The sequence below is a fragment of the Bombina bombina genome, chromosome 6, assembly GCF_027579735.1.
Source record: "Bombina bombina isolate aBomBom1 chromosome 6, aBomBom1.pri, whole genome shotgun sequence".
In the NCBI taxonomy this organism is placed as follows: Eukaryota; Metazoa; Chordata; class Amphibia; order Anura; family Bombinatoridae; genus Bombina; species Bombina bombina.
In genome coordinates this window covers 678,251,971-678,270,177 of record NC_069504.1, presented here as the reverse complement: position 1 = coordinate 678,270,177, position 18,207 = coordinate 678,251,971, and positions in this window count along the sequence as shown.

Genomic DNA, 18,207 nt, shown 5'->3' with positions numbered 1-18,207 from the left:
AAAAAAAAAAAGCTGTGCAAAATAAACAAGATGAAATGGCAAACTTTTCAATCTCGTTCAAAAATACATGATTGCTGATAACAATCTCATTTAGGGCTAGATTATGAGTGGACCACTATTTAGCTTGTGCATAACCTTTACTAGATGGAGGCTTTTTGCGTGTGTCAGGTAGTGCGTGTATTATGAGTTGAATGTAAAAAGATTGTGTGCAAGCAAAACGTGTTGTGTTTTTACCAAATATTGCAATCTCTTTAACTTCTCCTCATAGAAGTAAATGGAGAGTGCAGAGGAATGAAAAGCATATCTAAATAGTCTCAATAGCTACTGATTGGTAAAGCAAATTAAATAATAGAAATAAATAGGGATGTTGTTTAAAATTAAATGTTCTATCTGAATCAGGAAAAAAGATGTTTTGGGTTTCCTATCTCTTTTAAAAATATCGGCCATGATGATAAAGTACCAGCTGGGTGGCAACATAAACAAGATAATATATAAATATACATATTTAAATGTCTGTTTTGCCCACTGTCAAGGGATTACACATTAGTGCTGAATTCAAGTTTGATGACCATATATATTTATATATATATATATATATATATATATATATATATATATAATGTCAGTGGTCATTTCATTTGCACATGCACAAGACTATATAGAAATCCTCTTGAAATACTGGCAAACATGTTGAAAAGGACAGTTTTGTGCTTTGTCTGTTAAATGTAATGCATTTATTTAGTTGTTGAAATGTAGTGCAAAACTTATAATAAACAATATCATTATCCAAAAGTTGTATGAAAGTCTCAACTCAGAGCATGTATAATCCTATTACGCAACATGTTTTTAATCCAATTATTACAACTGTGTATAGTGAATATTGGCAATTCAGTGCAGTATTGAAGCAAATGGAAGGAAAAAAGCTGATAAAACTGAAAAGATAAATCAGAATTTAAAAGTAGGGCTTGATGTATCCTGTGCCGGATTATCATTAGCTCTAGTGGGAGGATTTCATATAGAGCAATTTATCTTTGGTTCAATTGTACTCATGTTACAATAAAAAGCAATTCCACCTAGAACTACGGGATTGGCAATGGTGGAAATATTTCAGTAATTACTATTGATGACTGGCATGCGGGAGGGTTTAATTTAACCACAGGAATGCTGGAGGGAGATAGCATTGTGTCATACAGAGTGCAAAGTATGCAGACCAAGATCACCAAGGAATACTAAGGCTTTATCCTGAGTCACAGCACTTACGTGCATTGTCTGTATAACAAGAAAGTAGTGAATGCATACATGGTAGATGCTATCAGCATGCAGTGACTAAGAGGTGTAAGAGCTAATTACATTATTTGTAAGAAAAGAATTGTGAGCATAAAGATGCAGCCAACTTGACAACTTGCCATTTTAACTGATGATTGAGGCAATAGATACGTTGGCAGAATGCACTCACCTGTTTGGCACATGACAAGTTAGGTATACAAAAAACTAATTTTATTTAATAAATGTTGTGTTAGAAATGGGCCACAATCCACTGAAATATTGGCTGCAGTTGTATGAACAGCATATTAGTTTATGGGATGTATTCAAAAAGCTGTAAGATTTATTTTCTGTCTGAGAAACTCTTCCAGTTGTTGTAATTTCATAGTGCCCAAGTCTAAGATGCTTCCACAATTTAGCGTTTTGCAGAAAATATTGGGAATGGATATATTGGGCTAGATTTATCAAGCCCTTTTCTTCACTTTCACTGCAGTTTGCACAAGCGAACATGCAGTCACAATTTAGCAAGCAGCCTCTTAGGTGGAGAATTTAAATCGCCCTGGTTTTGTCCGGCATGGGAGATTGACAGCTCCTGCCCGCACGTGATTTGCTGTTTGTGGGTTGCACATAAGCGCAAATGAGCGTTCTTGTGCATTGTTAAATGTGGGCTGCAAATTGACGGATAGACAGTGGTGAATATGCCAGTGGATGATAAATGCAGCCCTCTGAGCTCACTGACACAAAAAAACTTTATAATTTGTAAGACTTGGTGCCTATATTAAAAACATTAAATAAAATAAAAATTTGTAATGTTAAAGGGACAATTTAGCAGACTTCCTACTATCTCTATTTTAAAGGGATAGTCCCTATTTCTGATATTTGTCTCACTGTCCCTCTAATACAGCCAATGATTTTATCTGTCCCTAAACGTTACAGGGAGCCAGTGGCGGTGGTCACCCAGAGGGCATTTATGGATGAAGGGTGTCTGGTTGTCTCTTCCCGCTTCGGATTCAGGTATATGCCCCATTTCAATCGCCCAAACTTTTATTGCTATGCGCACGCATACGGGTGAACAGTTTTTAGTACATGACGACAGTTGAAACTTGTCACAATTTCAAATCTCGGCAGTGTTGCGTAAGACAGTGGTCACTGCAAATCTAAGTGAGAGTAAAATTAAACCCCATTCGTTCAGAATTGGGACGGCCACAAGTGCAGCATTTCTTGGTTGGCAGGCAGAATCCATAAAGACTTTAGACAGATGGATATATCAAAGATATAAATTGTATGTACGCCCCCCTACAAGTGATTGAGGGCATGGGGGGGAGGAGCATAACACTGAGGTTTCATGGGCTGGTGAATGGTCACACGCTGTTATTAACAATTGTTGCAATCTATTTTAGGTTCTATCAGAGACCACAAGAGGGTTTGGATCGTTGGGAACTCTTATGTCCATTGGGCGGCCTTAAAAGCATTATCAACCCAGGAGGGGCAACATTTGGGGCTTCCGATCACAAGAGCTTCTGTAAGATGGTTGAAATGAAGGGGCTTACAGTGGAATGGTTTGCCTCCCCTACTTCAAGATGCAAAGCGCAGGTGGGGACATCCCCATATTATCTTTCTCCACATCGGTGGGAATGACTTAGGAACGGCATCAGCATTGGACCTGATTAATGTAATGAGGTCCGATGTCAGATGGATTTGTACAACTTTCCCCAGGGTGAGGTTGGCCTTGTCCAACATCATCCCACGACTGAGATGGAGGTACTTCCCAATGCCCAAAACAGCTTATAGAGTTAGAAAGAAAGTTAATAGAGAGCTGGGTAGAGCTATCATGGCCGATGGGGGTTAGTGGTCCACCATGAGCAGATATCAGCAGATAGAAAACTACTATATCGCTCTGATGGGGTGCACTTGTCAGATGAACGGCTGACAATCTTCTTGGCGGACCTCAAAAGTAATTTAGTTACCCATATGTGAGTTGGTGGCAGCAAGAGGCCGCCTTTACAAAGTAAAGTCTGTCTCTTGTGGTGGGAGGTTATGGACACAAAAAATTGGGGTTCAGAGCCTGCAGGGGTGACAGTCGGGTGAATGGGTGGGGTGATGTCCCCAGGTCCTGCCCTGGGGGGTACCCTGCTGTGCGGGTCTGCTGGATGAAAATCCCTTAGGACATATGTTACTCATGACAGAATGGAGTGGAGCCAGTTTTCAGGTTCCCCCGACACTCCAAAAATTCCAAGAACACGTGGTCTGACCCGTGGCTGTATGGGGTTAGATTTTGTTAGGCCTCGAATGCTGCCACTGGTTCAATATGTTTATGACATCATTGAAGTTGAGTTATTTATTTAAATCTGTTAAATAAATGCGACCATGATATGGTCTTTAACCCAGCTCTGTGTTTTTTGTTTCATTTAAGGTTTATATATGTTAAAGTTAAGGTAAGGGACAGTACTAGCAAGGTAGGGCATCAACCCTTACGGTAGTGCAAAGTAGCAAAGTCTCCTGCAAGGAAATTAAGGGCCTGTGCCATCTAGTAGTAGTAAAAATCCCTGTTAGAGTAGGTTATGGCAACTTTGTTGCAATTAGAGGGGTGGGTCCTTACTCACCAGTTATAAGCCTTGGTTCTGAGGTATACAGCCTCTTTCTCCTGGGATTTTTACAGCAGTGGAAGTTTTCCCCACCCTCCCTGCTCAGTTTTTCATGTTTTGTGGTACTGTTTATTGGCATCATTCAGGCAAATGGCTTCCATTAAGGTTGCTGGTCAAGATAGGCTACAGGCGGGGACAGGGTTAGTTAGCCTAATCGATGTAAGCCCTCAGCAGTAGTTCTGGTGCCTTAAAGGTTGGAGTCACTTTCATGATATCATTATGCCCTAGCAGCAGGAGGTTACGGCCACAAAAAAAATTGGGTTCAGAGTATGCAGAGGTGACAGTTGAGCTAATGGGCGGGGTGATGTCCTCAGGTCCTGCCCTGGGGGGTAGCCCGCCCGCGGGTCTGCTGGCTGAAGATCCCTTTAGGACATCTGTTACTCATGACGGAATGAGGCGGAGCCAGTTTTCAGGCTCACCCTACACTTCAAAAAATCCAAGAACATGTGGCCTGACCTCTGGCTGTATGAGGCTAGATTTTGCTGGGCCTCGAATGCCACCACTGGTTCAATATGTTTATGACTTCATTAAAGTTGAGTTATTTATTTAAATCTGTTAAATAAATGCGACCATGATATTGTCTTTAACCCAGCTCTATGTGTTTTGTTTCATTTAATGTTTATATATGTTAAAGTTAAGTTAAGGGATGGTACTAGCAAGGTAGATTTAATCTCAAGCAATGTAAACTTTTTCCACTGTAAGAGCAATTAAATTATGAAACTCATTAGGAGGTACTAAATGCCAATACCTTAGTTCCATTTAATTTTTTAGATACATTTCTGTTGAGAAACAGAATTCAGGGATATGATTGCTGGTGTTAAATGGGTCACATTTGTAATGATATTAATGTAAGACCATCTGGAGTTATTGTAGATAAATTAAGATTTGTATAAATTGAACTTGATGGACTTCTGTCTTTTTTTAACCTCATCTCCTACGTTATGTTAGGCCCTTCAATTTACTGAGTCCTTAATACCTAGAGACAAATGTTGGGAGGTATGATTTAGTGAAAAAACATACCTTTAAAAAAAATCCTTTGCATTACATGGTCTTAATGTATTATTTATTATCTACATTGACCTAAAGCTTCAAAATATCCTCCATGTCAGAGAAATAACAGCTGGGTAGGAACACTACCTTTCTGGTTGTAGACTGTGCAGATTTATACTATGCTATTTAAAGGGATATAATGCTCACAAAATAACCTGTTCCATTCTTTTGTTTTTATTATTTATTTTTCAATAAAGATTTTTATGCTGTATAAAACAGACTAGTAAAAACTGTCCATATTTGCCAATCAGATGTAGAATTCTGGGACTCATTTATACACAATCACATACTTCTTGATAGTTTCTTAACCTTTTTAATGCAAAAATATTTTTAACATGTTTAACTGCTGCTCTTTCCTATAAAATAAATATTTTATTACTAGGTCCCTTTAAAGAAAAATATTACCCGTATGCTACATCACGTGAAAATTATGCAGCATAACTGTTTAAAGCTGATGAAAACATAATGCAGTAACATCTTTATGTAAAAAAGAAGATATTTTACCTCAAAATTTCATCAGCTCACCCAAGAAAATAATTTTTATTCCAGAACTACTCTTTATTTACTGTCATCTGTATAGTAAAAATGCTAATCAGCTTCATTAGTGCTGAGTTCACACTTTTACTTTGATCTCATGTGATTTCACTGAAATCTCGCAAGATTCCATAGTAAACTTCCTCTAACTGAAGAGGGAAAAGTTACCGTGCCATCAAATGCTAGATGTAATTAAAATATTCTTAAAATCTGTACTATTAATGATGCCTGAGAAGTAAAACTTAATTTTTTTTAAATTATAAAGAGATCAAAAGAAGATCAACTATATAAAGCATATACTCACATTATCTAAACTAAACAACATTTCAGCAGCAATATAGGTGCCTTTGTCAAGGCTACTATACACTGTATTTTTTTAAATGTGGTATGGCTTTAATAGAGACACCTATAATGATAGTAAAATTGTGATCAAGGAATAAACCAACTGAACTTGAATAAGTTTAAATGTGTCGCAAAAAATGGTTATACAGGTAGCTAAGCAGAAAGGTAGAGTGGTGCAAATAGATTTTCCAAAGCTGAGGCCGCTGCAGACGCGGAAGCGTCAGTGAGATCCGGGAGTTGGCGGGGCAAACCAACATACACAGGCTACAGGGGAGCAAGCTGCCAGAAACGGCCGGTGGAGCCGTGTGAGCACACAGAAGAACGAAGTGAGGCAGCTGCTCTGTAAGGAGTGAGCGAATGAAGGGCTTCCAGAAAAAAAGGTAAAAGAAAAATCCTTTATTAGTACATTTATGGAACGTTTAAAAACTAGGGGCTATGATGGAAGTCTTTTGGAACAAGCCTACCATGAGGTGAGACAAAAAACCCAACAGGAATTAATTAGAGGGACTAGAAAACAAGACACTATGAAACATGATACTGTAGTGTTCTCAACCGAATACTCGAAACAATACTATCAGGTATGTTCTATCTTAAGGAAGAATCTACACCTATTGGACAATGACGATGTCTTGAGACCAATTATTGGTTCATGCAAATTTGTGCCCAAAAGGGCACCTACTTTGTCATCCAAGTTGTCTCCTAGTCTAATTTGTTCCAAAAACACGGACAGGAGTGATTGGATTAGGAGGAAAGGAACCTATAAATGTGGCCATGGTTCTTGTATAACTTGTGGTTTTGTGCAGGTTGGGAATGGATTTAGAAGTAGTCAGACGGGGGAGGAATTTAAACACAAATTCTACGCTAATTGTAGAACCACCTTTGTGGTTTATCTCCTAGAATGTAAATATTGTAACCTGCAATACACAGGGCAAACCAGTAGGGAACTGAGATCCAGAGTTAGGGAACATGTTAGGGACACCAAGGAATATGTCAAAGAATCAGCGATAGCTAGACATTTTAATTTGGTACATATGACGAATGTTTTTGACATGAGAGTCCAGGTAATAGACCGTGTCATGTTTCCACCTAGGGGTGGTGATAGGAATAAACTTTTGCTGAAACAAGAATTGTATTGGATATACAAGTTGAGAACTATCACCCCACTAGGTTTAAACCGTGAATGGGACATGAGTTATTTTGTAGAATAATTTAATTTAATTTGATTTATTGTTTTATTGTCATACCTTATTATTGTGTTGATTAATCTATCTCCTATATGGACCATTATGTTTATGTCTATGTTTATACTTACTTTTATCTATCCCCTAAATGGGCTCCATGTATCTATCCCCTATATGGGTTTTTTTTGTTTAGACTATACATGGATTTTGTATTGTATTGTATTTCATGTCTGGCATAGATATATATTCATCAGCATGTACTTTTGCTCCTTAGAGTTCTGATTGATACTGATCCATACTAATGTGTGTTTGTTTATAAGTAAATACAGATTAGTTGTGTAAACACGTTTATTTTCTAACATGTTTCACAACAAATTTAATATATGTAATAGGTCTATGATAATAATAACAATAATTATTTTGATTGGAGCACCAGTTGTACTCCAATATAAAATGGTGTGTTTTTCAACAAAGGTTGTACTATATATGTCTTTCTTTTGGATCCCACTTGTAATACTTTATCCATTCATTTATTTATTTATTTATTTATTTATTCATTTATTATTTTTTTGCTAGTTTGTTTGCTATTTCATTTATTTATTCTATCAGTCACTTATTATATATTTTTTTAGGGAATTTAATTGTTAATACACTTGTTTACATCTTATACCAACAACTTATAGTGTTTGTAGAATGTTGATTTACTTTTAACAATTTTTGCAGCTTTTAACTTGTAATTGCATACAGGTGTTCTGTGCCTTTAAATGGGCTATGAACACCTAACAAACTCACCCTATGATTAAGTGCTCAACAGAGCACGAAACTAGTCAGGGAGTTTCTTTGCCCTGTACTGCCTGCACTTTTAAAATGTACTAATAAAGGATTTTTCTTTTACCTTTTTTTCTGGAAGCCCTTCATTCGCTCACTCCTTACAGAGCAGCTGCCTCACTTCGTTCTTCTGGTGCAAATAGATTGTTCAGTTACAACTGAAAAGGACATAAACACCTTGTATTATGATTATTATTATCATTTACTTGTATAGCGTCACAAAATTCCATAGTGCTGGGAACTGAGAAAGGGGCCTACACTGACAAATATTTGTTATAAGATACAAAAACATAACAGGCTAAAAAAATCTAGTACAGGACGAGGAAGGCCTTGTTCTGTAGATTTTACAGTCTACAGGTTGAGGGTGCAGAGACATAAGGTTTGGGGTAGCTTGTCACTAGGGATGAGCACATGTTTTGCAACATTTGAAAAATTAAACAAATTTTAACATATTTGTTCGTTCAAATCAAATTTCAAATGTTTACATAACATTCTAACATTCGATTTTTGAATGTTCGGTTTCAAATTTTACAATTACATTCTAAAATATTCGTTTAGAAAAATTCAAATTTATATATTTGTAATAGTATTTCTAAAGCTTTCTTTAAATGTTATATTTGAATTATGTAATATTTGAATTCGAAAAATTTGAATTTATATATTTGTAATAGTATTTCTATAATGCTTTATTTAAATGTAATATTCGAATTATGCAATATTCAAATTCAAAAAATTAGAATTTATATGTTTGTAATTGTATTTCTAATGCGTTCTTTAAATGTAATATTCGAATTATGCAGTATTCGAATTCAAAGAATTCAAATGTATATATTTGTAATAGTATTTCAAATGTTTACATAACATTCTAATATTCGATTTTTGAATGTTCGGTTTCAAATTTTACGATTACATTCAAAAATATTTGTTTCGAAAAATTTGAATTTATATATTTGTAATAGTATTTTTAATTCTTTCTTTAAATGTAATATTTGAATTATGAAATATTCGAATTCGAAAAATTTGAATTTATATATTTGTAATAGTATTTTTATAATGCTTTATTTAAATGTAATATTCAAATTATGCAATATTCAAATTCGAAAAATTTGAATTTATATGTTTGTAATAGTATTTCTAATGCTTTCTTTAAATGTAATATTCTAATTATGCAATATTCGATCGAAATAGAAACATTCAAATTGATATATTTGTATCTATTATGTATCAATTTACTAGATTCCCTACCACATGAACTAAATTAAATTCAAAATTTTGAATGTGGACATTTGATCTAATATAAACATTCAAATTCAAAAGTGACATTCAAAAACTGTAAATAGCATTGGATTATTGATTTTTTAAGAATATTCATTTGTATCAACATTCGGATTTGTAATTCAAATTTCGGTAATAACATTCGTTCTAACATTCAAACTCGGAAATGTACACATTCGCCCATCCCTACTTGTCACATGGATTATAGTTGCAGCAGTGAGTCAAGGCATATCAAGATTTATTTTATTTAGAATGAAAAACAGAGGAGATATAGTAAGCCTCGCTGAGTAGGTAGGTTTTCAACGAAAGTCTGAAGCTATACAAAGGTGGAGACAGTCTGATGGAGTGGGGTAGAGAGTACCATAGAACAGGAGCAGCGCACCAGAAGTGTTGGAGCCAAGAGAGGGAAGTAAGAGATAATAGGACTGGAGAGATGTAGGTCAGAAGTTGATCGGAGAGGACGGGTCAGTGTGTATTTAGAGATGAAAGAGGTAATATACTTGGGAGTGGGGCTGTTGGTAATTACAAGACATTTCTGTTGTGATGCTTTAGAATAAGATATCAGCCAAGTCTTAACATTGTTAAAACAAATAAACATATTTTTTCTGCAATTATTTTCAATAGCCAAAATCCACACACTATTTGCCTTATTTGGAGGAGCGAATCTGGGCTTTAGTCTACAGACAAGCAGACTAATCACAGTCATAAAGTTAGTAAAGAAATGCATTTATGTTGCAAAGTAGTTTTATTATGCCTAAATAAACATTTTATATAAAATCTCAAGGTGTTTACTGTCCCTTTAACAGCAAACATAATTCAAATACCTTGTATTGAGCTTTTTTTTTTCAGATGAATTACAAATGGAATAACTTTATATTAAAATATGAAAAAAGTAATTATTGAAAATTCAGTGTTAAAAGCATGAGCAAACAAAGAACATGACATTACCCATGAAAAAAAACAGTCATGTTTTATATTTGACAGACTTAATCATAGATTGAACGAGGGAAGTAACATGCAGCAATTTATTTCATCCTCCACATAAACACCCTGAATATATAGTTATGTGAAAAAGACTTTGACATTCCAAATAATAATAAATCTGTTAAAACAATACTACCTAAAGTTAAATATTCAGGAATTAAGTAGTACAGAGCATCAGAACCAGAAAGAGAGGAAAAAGCAAAAAAAAATAAAAAAACAACAACAAAAAAAACACATTTTCAGGTTTGCTTCTGTTAAAGGGACAGTCAACACCAGAATTGTTGTTGTTTTAAAATATAGATAATTCCTTAATTACCAATTCCCCAGTTTTGCATAACCAACACAGTTATAATAATACACGTTTTACCTCTGTAATTACCTTGTATCTAAGCCTTTGCAGACTGCCCCCTTATTTCAGTTCTTTTGACAGACTTGCATTTTAGCCAATCAGAGCTGTCTCCATGGTAAATTCATGTGCATGAGCTCAATGTTATCTCTATGAAATACATGAACTAATGCCCTCTAGTGGTGAAAAACTATCAAAATGCATTTCAAGGTCTTAGAAATTAGCATATGAACCTCCTAGGTTTAGCCTTCAACTAAGAATACCAAGAGAACAAAGCAAAATTGGTGATAAAAGTATATTGGAAAGTTGTTTAAAATTACATGCCCTATTTGAAACATGAAAGTTTTTTTTGGACTTGGCAGTCCCTTTAAGGTAAGAGCTGGCTTAATTTAAATTAATGCAGCTGTATCAGTTGAGTATCAGCCAATAAACATTAACAGGAAGCGCTTGTGTACCAATCAGCAAACCTAGCTAGGAAGTGCACAACTAATACGGATGTATTGGCTTTAATTTAAATAAAGTTTACTTCATATTTTTCAGGCATTTTTTTAATATAAAAAATTTCAATATCAAAACTCTGAGTATAGGGTCTATATAGCTAATAAAACCCCTTCCCAAAACATTAGAGTTCCTGTAAAAAATGTTGAACTGAATCTGTGTTTTATTTTTGGCTTCCTTTTCTGCTGCATTGCAACCACTTAAAAGCTGTTCAATTGTACCATCAAAGTTACGTGTGAACTTTTGCTTGACACACAGAAACTATGGGAAGCTGGGTTTTCTTTAGCTTTTCATCAGGTTATCTTAATGTTTTTGGCACTGAAGTTAATATTTCTTGTTGTGAAATCATGCATGTTCATAAGATTTTTTTGTCCATTTTAAATCAACATCTTTAAAGCATCCAAACATCTAATTAAATTTATGATGAGACACTCAAATGATCAAACATTATATGTGTAGATGTTTTGTTCTGTAAAGTGCTATTTTTATTTATTTATTTATTTATTTTTTATTTTTTTAATTAAAATTAGAACAGAGCTTTTACAAATAGTTAAAACATTTGTAACACATACAGAAGACTACAAAACAACTCACTATTTTTTTCCACAAAAGGGTAACGCTGTTAAATAAAATGCATTCAATTACAAAATATTTACTTAAAGTGTTTATTAATGGATTTGAATACTGTTGGTGGGATTCTCATTGCTAAGTATCTTTCAGATTGCAAACTCATGGAAATGATTAAAAAACTAGATTTAATTATGTATTGGAATGGTCCACAAAATCTTATTTTAAGAGCTTTTCTTAAAGACTACAACAGGGCTAATAGTTAAAGGGACATGAAACCCAAACATTTTCTTTCATGTTTCAGATAGAGAAAACAATTTCAAACAACTTTCCAATTTACTGCTATTATTTAATTTGCTTCCTTCTCTTTTTATCCTTTGCTGAAATGTTTATCTAGGCAAGTTCAGGAGTACCAGAGAAGCTAGCTTCTAGCTGTTGATTGGTGGCTGCATATATATACCGATTGTGATTGGCTCACCCATGTGTTCAGTTAGAAACCATTAGCGCATTGCTGCTCCTTCAACAAATGATACAAAGAGAATAAAACAGATAAGATAATAGAAGTAAATTAGAAAGTTGTTTAAAATTGTATTCTCTATCTGAATCATGAAAGAAAATGTTTGGGTTTTATGTCCCTTTAAATAAGGGTTTATTAGAGTTGTGTGAGAGGAAGGTTGCAGCAGGTGTTTTGATGAATACAAATAAAGCATTATCTGGTAAAGTGAATATTGACTGGTAAAGTCAAACGGCCAGATTACGAGTTTTGCGTTATGAGCTGTGTGGTGCTAACGTGTAGTTTTTTCTCACCGCTCACTTATCTGCAGCGCTGGTATTACGGGTTTTTACAAACCAGACGTTAAAAGGCAAGAAGTGAGCATAGAGCAAAATTGGGCTCCACACTAGACTCCAATACCAGCGCTGCTTAAGTGAGCGGTGAGCTGGTTATACATGCTCGTGCACGATTTCCCCATAGACATCAATAGGGAGAGCCGGCTGAGAAAAAGTCTAACACCTGCCAAAAAGCAAAGTAAAGCTCAGCCCCATTGATTTCTATGATTGATTACACCTAACACCCTAACATGAACCCCGAGTCTAAACACCCCTAATCTTACACTTATTAACCCCTAATCTGCCGTCCCCGACTTCGCCGACACCTGCATTATACTTATTAACCCCGAATCTGGCACTCCGGACATCGCCCCCACCTACATTATATTTATTAACCCCTAATCTGCTGCCTCCAACATAGCCGACACCTACATTATATTTATTAACCCCTAATCTCCCTCCCCCAATGTCGCCAAAACCTACTGTGACGAACCAAGGTTATCCAACCCTGCGCCAGTCACTTATTTGGCACAGAAAGGGTTATCAGCCCCCCTCTCGGCCACCAATAGGTCACAATCTAGCCACACCAGGCAAGCTTGTGATTTATCTGTACTAGACGTAAGAGAAATGTCCAACACTCCCTTTTAATGCCACCCACAATAAACTATCAAGGCTATAGCTCCAATACTGCCACAACTTAAAATTTATTAAAGGGAAAATTCTAAGGAAAAACGCAGACTTTACAAATTAACTCTAGAAATACAATTTAGCAGAAAATAACCTAAATTATACAGTTCTAATATTCCAGTCTCTTTCAGTAACGTGGTTCAATTATTAGACAAAGGCCAAACTTAATAAAGGAATTATTTATTATGCCAAAAATATTATGCACAATGCATTATTAATAAAAAGTTGTTACAAATAAAATTACACACGCAAAGAGTGTTTTAAAATAAAAAGGAGAAAAACAGAATTGAATACTTTCCTAGCTTCAAGCTCTGTGCCCGGGGATGGCAGGAAAAAGATGGCTCCTTACTTCTGTACAGCAGCTCCCCTTGTAAGAATGACAATCTTATTGTTAAGAAATAAGATTCTTAAACCTATTTTTCAGAGATCAGGTTGCTTAACCACACCCTCCTGGGCGGGCTAAGAAACCCCCTGTCTTTATGACCTTCAATAGACTAATTTCTTGCCTGAAATTATACAATCCAGTATAATTTCTGCTAGGTAAGAAATTTCTATATTTACATATCTAGAACCTTTTAGTTTTATTGGGAGAATCGGTTTGATATCAAATATGCCATAGGCTGTCATATTTACCTTCCTTGAAGGTTATAACAGTTTTAACCCACATATGTACACAATATACCAATGTCCTGTCAGTGACCTGATCAGTTTTTGTAATGAAGGGCCTGTTTTGCATCAGGCATTCTATTGACACCTTAAGCCATAAACTTTGTCCTGTGTATCTCTGTTACTAAGAGCTTCAGTGACTTTATGACTCAATGCATACACACTAACATTTGGTGGGCTATTTATGGGGCTTCTGGCACTCCAAAGAAAATACAAACACAATTCTTCTTGACAACAAATAACTGTTTTGGAGTTCAAGCTACACAAAGTTAACTCCTTAGAAGCTGAATCCTGAGATATTCGTGACACCTCCCCCAATAAGAGATGCAAAAGGGGGTGGCTATGAGCCACTCCCAATGCGTATCAAAAGGAGCTTCCCCTTGTGGTGAGAACACCATTGTCAGTCAGATTGCACCTAGCAGTTTTGGCAGCAGGATGCCCTCCTTTTAAAAGTGACACACTAGTTGCTCTACCCAACCGATTGAATATATTGCAGGGCAATATATTGTACAGCTAATGGTAATTCTGCCAATACTGCTGGTTTAAGTACAGGAAGACACACACCGTCTGTCTGTCGTTCTCCCCAGTCAGTATCTCCTCTTACAGATTCACCTCTCAGCACAGACATCCCCAGTTCAGGCACAGCCCTGCGCACACATGCACTCTTTCTTCCCTCCTGGTCATAATGTCTTTGAGCATTTGTACACACAGCCCTTTCCACATAAGGGTCTGCAACTAATGTCACTAGGTCACATGTAGCATTGTCAGGCACATAAAGAGATAACAATCTTCCCAAATCAGTACCCAGTAAGACATCATTAGGAATTTTTTCAGATACCCCCACATTTCTTAAACCTCTCCCCACTCCCCAATCAAGATATACACGTGCCTTAGGCACTGCAAGTTTCATTCCCCCAATCCCTTAACTGCTAGAGTCTTTCCAGGGGATAATGTTCTCAGAGTTCACTAGCTTTGGATGCACCATAGTCACTTCTGCACCTGTGTCCCTTAGCCCTAAGGTTACCTTATCTCCAACAGTCACAGGTTGCTAGTTCTCATGGTTGTTTTCCTCTGGACAGGTAACAAACAAAACAGATGCTGGTACTTCTGAGGGATTACTCCCTCCAGCTGATTGCCCCAAGTTAATCCTCTCTGGGCAAGTGGAGCTGATGTGGCCCACTTTGTTGCAAACAAAACATCTGCGGGTATCCCCCTGCCCAGATGCAGCACCCGCCCCTCCTTTCCCAGAGGGAGCAGACACACTGGATAAAAGCACAGCAGGTTTTGTGAAGGGGGGTCGTGCAGCAGCTCCTTTACAGGTGGATCCCCCCTTAGAAAAGGATTTCCTCCCATTCTCTGGAGACCTGTTAGCTGTGTAAAAATCAGCCAGCTCGCCAGCTTCCAATGCGGTTATGGGCTTCCGATCTAAAACCCATTCTTGAACTCCGGCTGGGCACAGCTGCATAAATTGCTCCTTCACCATCAAATCTTCCAGCTCCTCCATAGTGGCAACTTTTAATCCTCTGACCCACTGTTTAAAGGCTGTCATCAAGTTCCCAACAGCTGTAATATAGCTCTCTGACAAACCTTTCTGCAGAGAACAGAATTTCTTTCGGTACACCTCAGGAGTAAGATTGTATCTCTTCTGCAGTGCAGCTTTAATGGAATCATAGTCCTGATCAAACTCTGGGGGTAGTTCAGCAAACGCCTCCAGTGCAGGACCTTTCAGGCCAGGGGTAAGGTACTTGGCCCACTGCTCCCTTGGCAACTGGAACTGTCTGCAAACTTTCTCAAAGCTACGCAGGAATACATCTACATCTCCATCTTTCTCCAGGGTGGGAAAATTCTCTGCACGCACTCTGGGAGCAGGGGGGTCTCTAGGTTCACTAACAACAGGTGAGACCATCCCTCTCTCTGACCGTGCAAGCTGTAGCTGATACTCTCTCTCCGCCTGTCGTTCAGCAGCCTGTCTTTCAGCAGCCTGTTTCTCAGCTGCCAGAGACGCCTGCCTCTCAGCCACAGCAGCCTGTCGTTCAGCAGCCTGTCTTTCATAAAACTTTGTAATCAGTTCCATGCGCAAACTTGCATCCACTGAGCTCATATGTTTAAGAAATGTTTGCAAATAACAGTCCAATAGATCCCCAGATCCTGATGAATCACCGCCCACAGCTGCAGACATCTTTCCTGGGACTTCAACTGGTGTGATTTGGCTGTTATCATATTCAACAAGAGCTTCTATTAGTAAATCTTTGTTCTTTGAACGTATTGGAATATCCCGCTCCTGGCATAGGAGTATAAGTGCCTCTCTAGATCGCTGCTCGTATGCCTCCATAGCAAAAATAAAATAGAAAAGAAAAACAGAGAATAGAGAAGGGGACTGTTTGCAATGTGTGACTATATAATGCACTGAGTTTTAGCCTTTGGAAATTGTAAGAAACAATTTCTTTTAGTACCGGGATTTTCACACTAGCAAATCCACAAGCACTAAAATCTAATAATATTTTTTTTTTATCTACACCGCTGCCCACCAATTTGTGATGAACCAAGGTTATCCAACCCTGCGCCAGTCACTTATTTGGCACAGAAGGGTTATCAGCCCCCCTCTTGGCCACCAATAGGTCACAATCTAGCCACACCAGGCAAGCTTGTGATTCAGTTTAGTGGGTGCAAGAGTTAACCGCACTCCCTTAATCTGTACTAGACGTAAGAGAAATGCCCAACACTCCCTTTTAATGCCACCCACAATAAACTATCAAGGCTATAGCTCCAATACTGCCACAACTTAAAATTTATTAAAGGGAAAATTCTAAGGAAAAACCCAGACTTTACATATTAACTCTAGAAATACAATTTAGCAGAAAATAACCTAAATTATACAGTTCTAATATTCCAGTCTCTTTCAGTAACGTGGTTCAATTATTAGACAAAGGCCAAACTTAATAAAGGAATTATTTATTATGCCAAAAATATTATGCACAATGCATTATTAATAAAAAGTTGTTACAAATAAAATTACACACGCAAAGAGTGTTTTAAAATAAAAAGGAGAAAAACAGAATTGAATACTTTCCTAGCTTCAATCAAGCTCTGTGCCCGGGGATGGCAGGAGAAAGATGGCTCCTTACTTCTGTACAGCAGCTCCCCTTGTAAGAATGACAATCTTATTGTTAAGAAATAAGATTCTTAAACCTATTTTTCAGAGATCAGGTTGCTTAACCACACCCTCCTGGGCGGGCTAAGAAACCCCCCTGTCTTTATGACCTTCAATAGACTAATTTCTTGCCTGAAATTATACAATCCAGTATAATTTCTGCTAGGTAAGAAATTTCTATATTTACATATCTAGAACCTTTTAGTTTTATTGGGAGAATTGGTTTGATATCAAATATGCCATAGGCAACTTCAGTAGGTCTAAACCTACTGAAGTTGAGGCCGGTTGGTCCTGGCCAGGGACTCGCATTACAGTGCTCTGAAGGCTACACCGGATGTCAGACTGCGGCTTGCCCAGTGAGTTCAGAGGGAGATATTCACCCTGGTAGCGACGAAAAACTTACTGATAACCACCAATCAAGACAACAGTGACCGTTACCTGCTCACAAGACCCGGCGCGGATGGGAGGTGTCCTGACCGCAACCGGGAAGGTCGTGCAACAGAGAGGGAGTCCGGGAGTAGCGGACTGAAACACTGAACAAAACTCACTTAAGAAGCGCAAGTATTAATTATTTTGAGATATTGGCGGCCTAAGTTTGATGTGTCTATAAAAGGGGACATAACTTTATGCACACTTTATTTTGGTTTGTAAAACAACAAACAAGGGGTTGTGGATAAAACAAAGTCTCCTGTTTATCTCAGACAAACAAACCTTAAAGTGCAGCGTGAGAATAAACGGTACCTTTTGAATAATTTCCCTGCTAGGAGAAGAAAAGGGGAAAAGAAAAGAAAAGGGGCACAGAAAAGATAATAGAGGGGATTACCCCATTAACTGTATTAGACTATGCTAATTCAATAAATGTGCCCTAGGTTATTAAACCTTTGAAGCAGAAAAAAAATATCAGTGGAATAATCCTTAAAGGGTGTGCTACGGCATAAGAAAACAAGCTGCATTCCTGGAAGTTTTTTGTTGCAAGGAGTTAAGCCTTACAGAAAGGTTAAGAAAGTAGAATTTCACATGAACTTTGTTGGACTGTGGTAATCAACTGAATATGCTTTAAATGATTAAGTCTTTTTAAGAAGAAAAGTTGTACTGGGAAAAATGTGATATATGTACTGACTACAACACTTCACTGAGTCCAGTTACAGCCTCTTGGATGTATTAGAGACAAAAATCTGTTTGATCCTGATTTGATAGTTGCTTGTTTACCTTAAAAGTAACCCACTTCAAGAGTGACATAAAAGTGGAGCAGCATTTTCTGGATTTTAATTTTTGTGTGTGATTGTTCACGATGGTGGGCAACAGATCAAGTGATTAATGGAAACAGTAAAGAATATTGTCTTCTTTTCTTGTATATAGTAA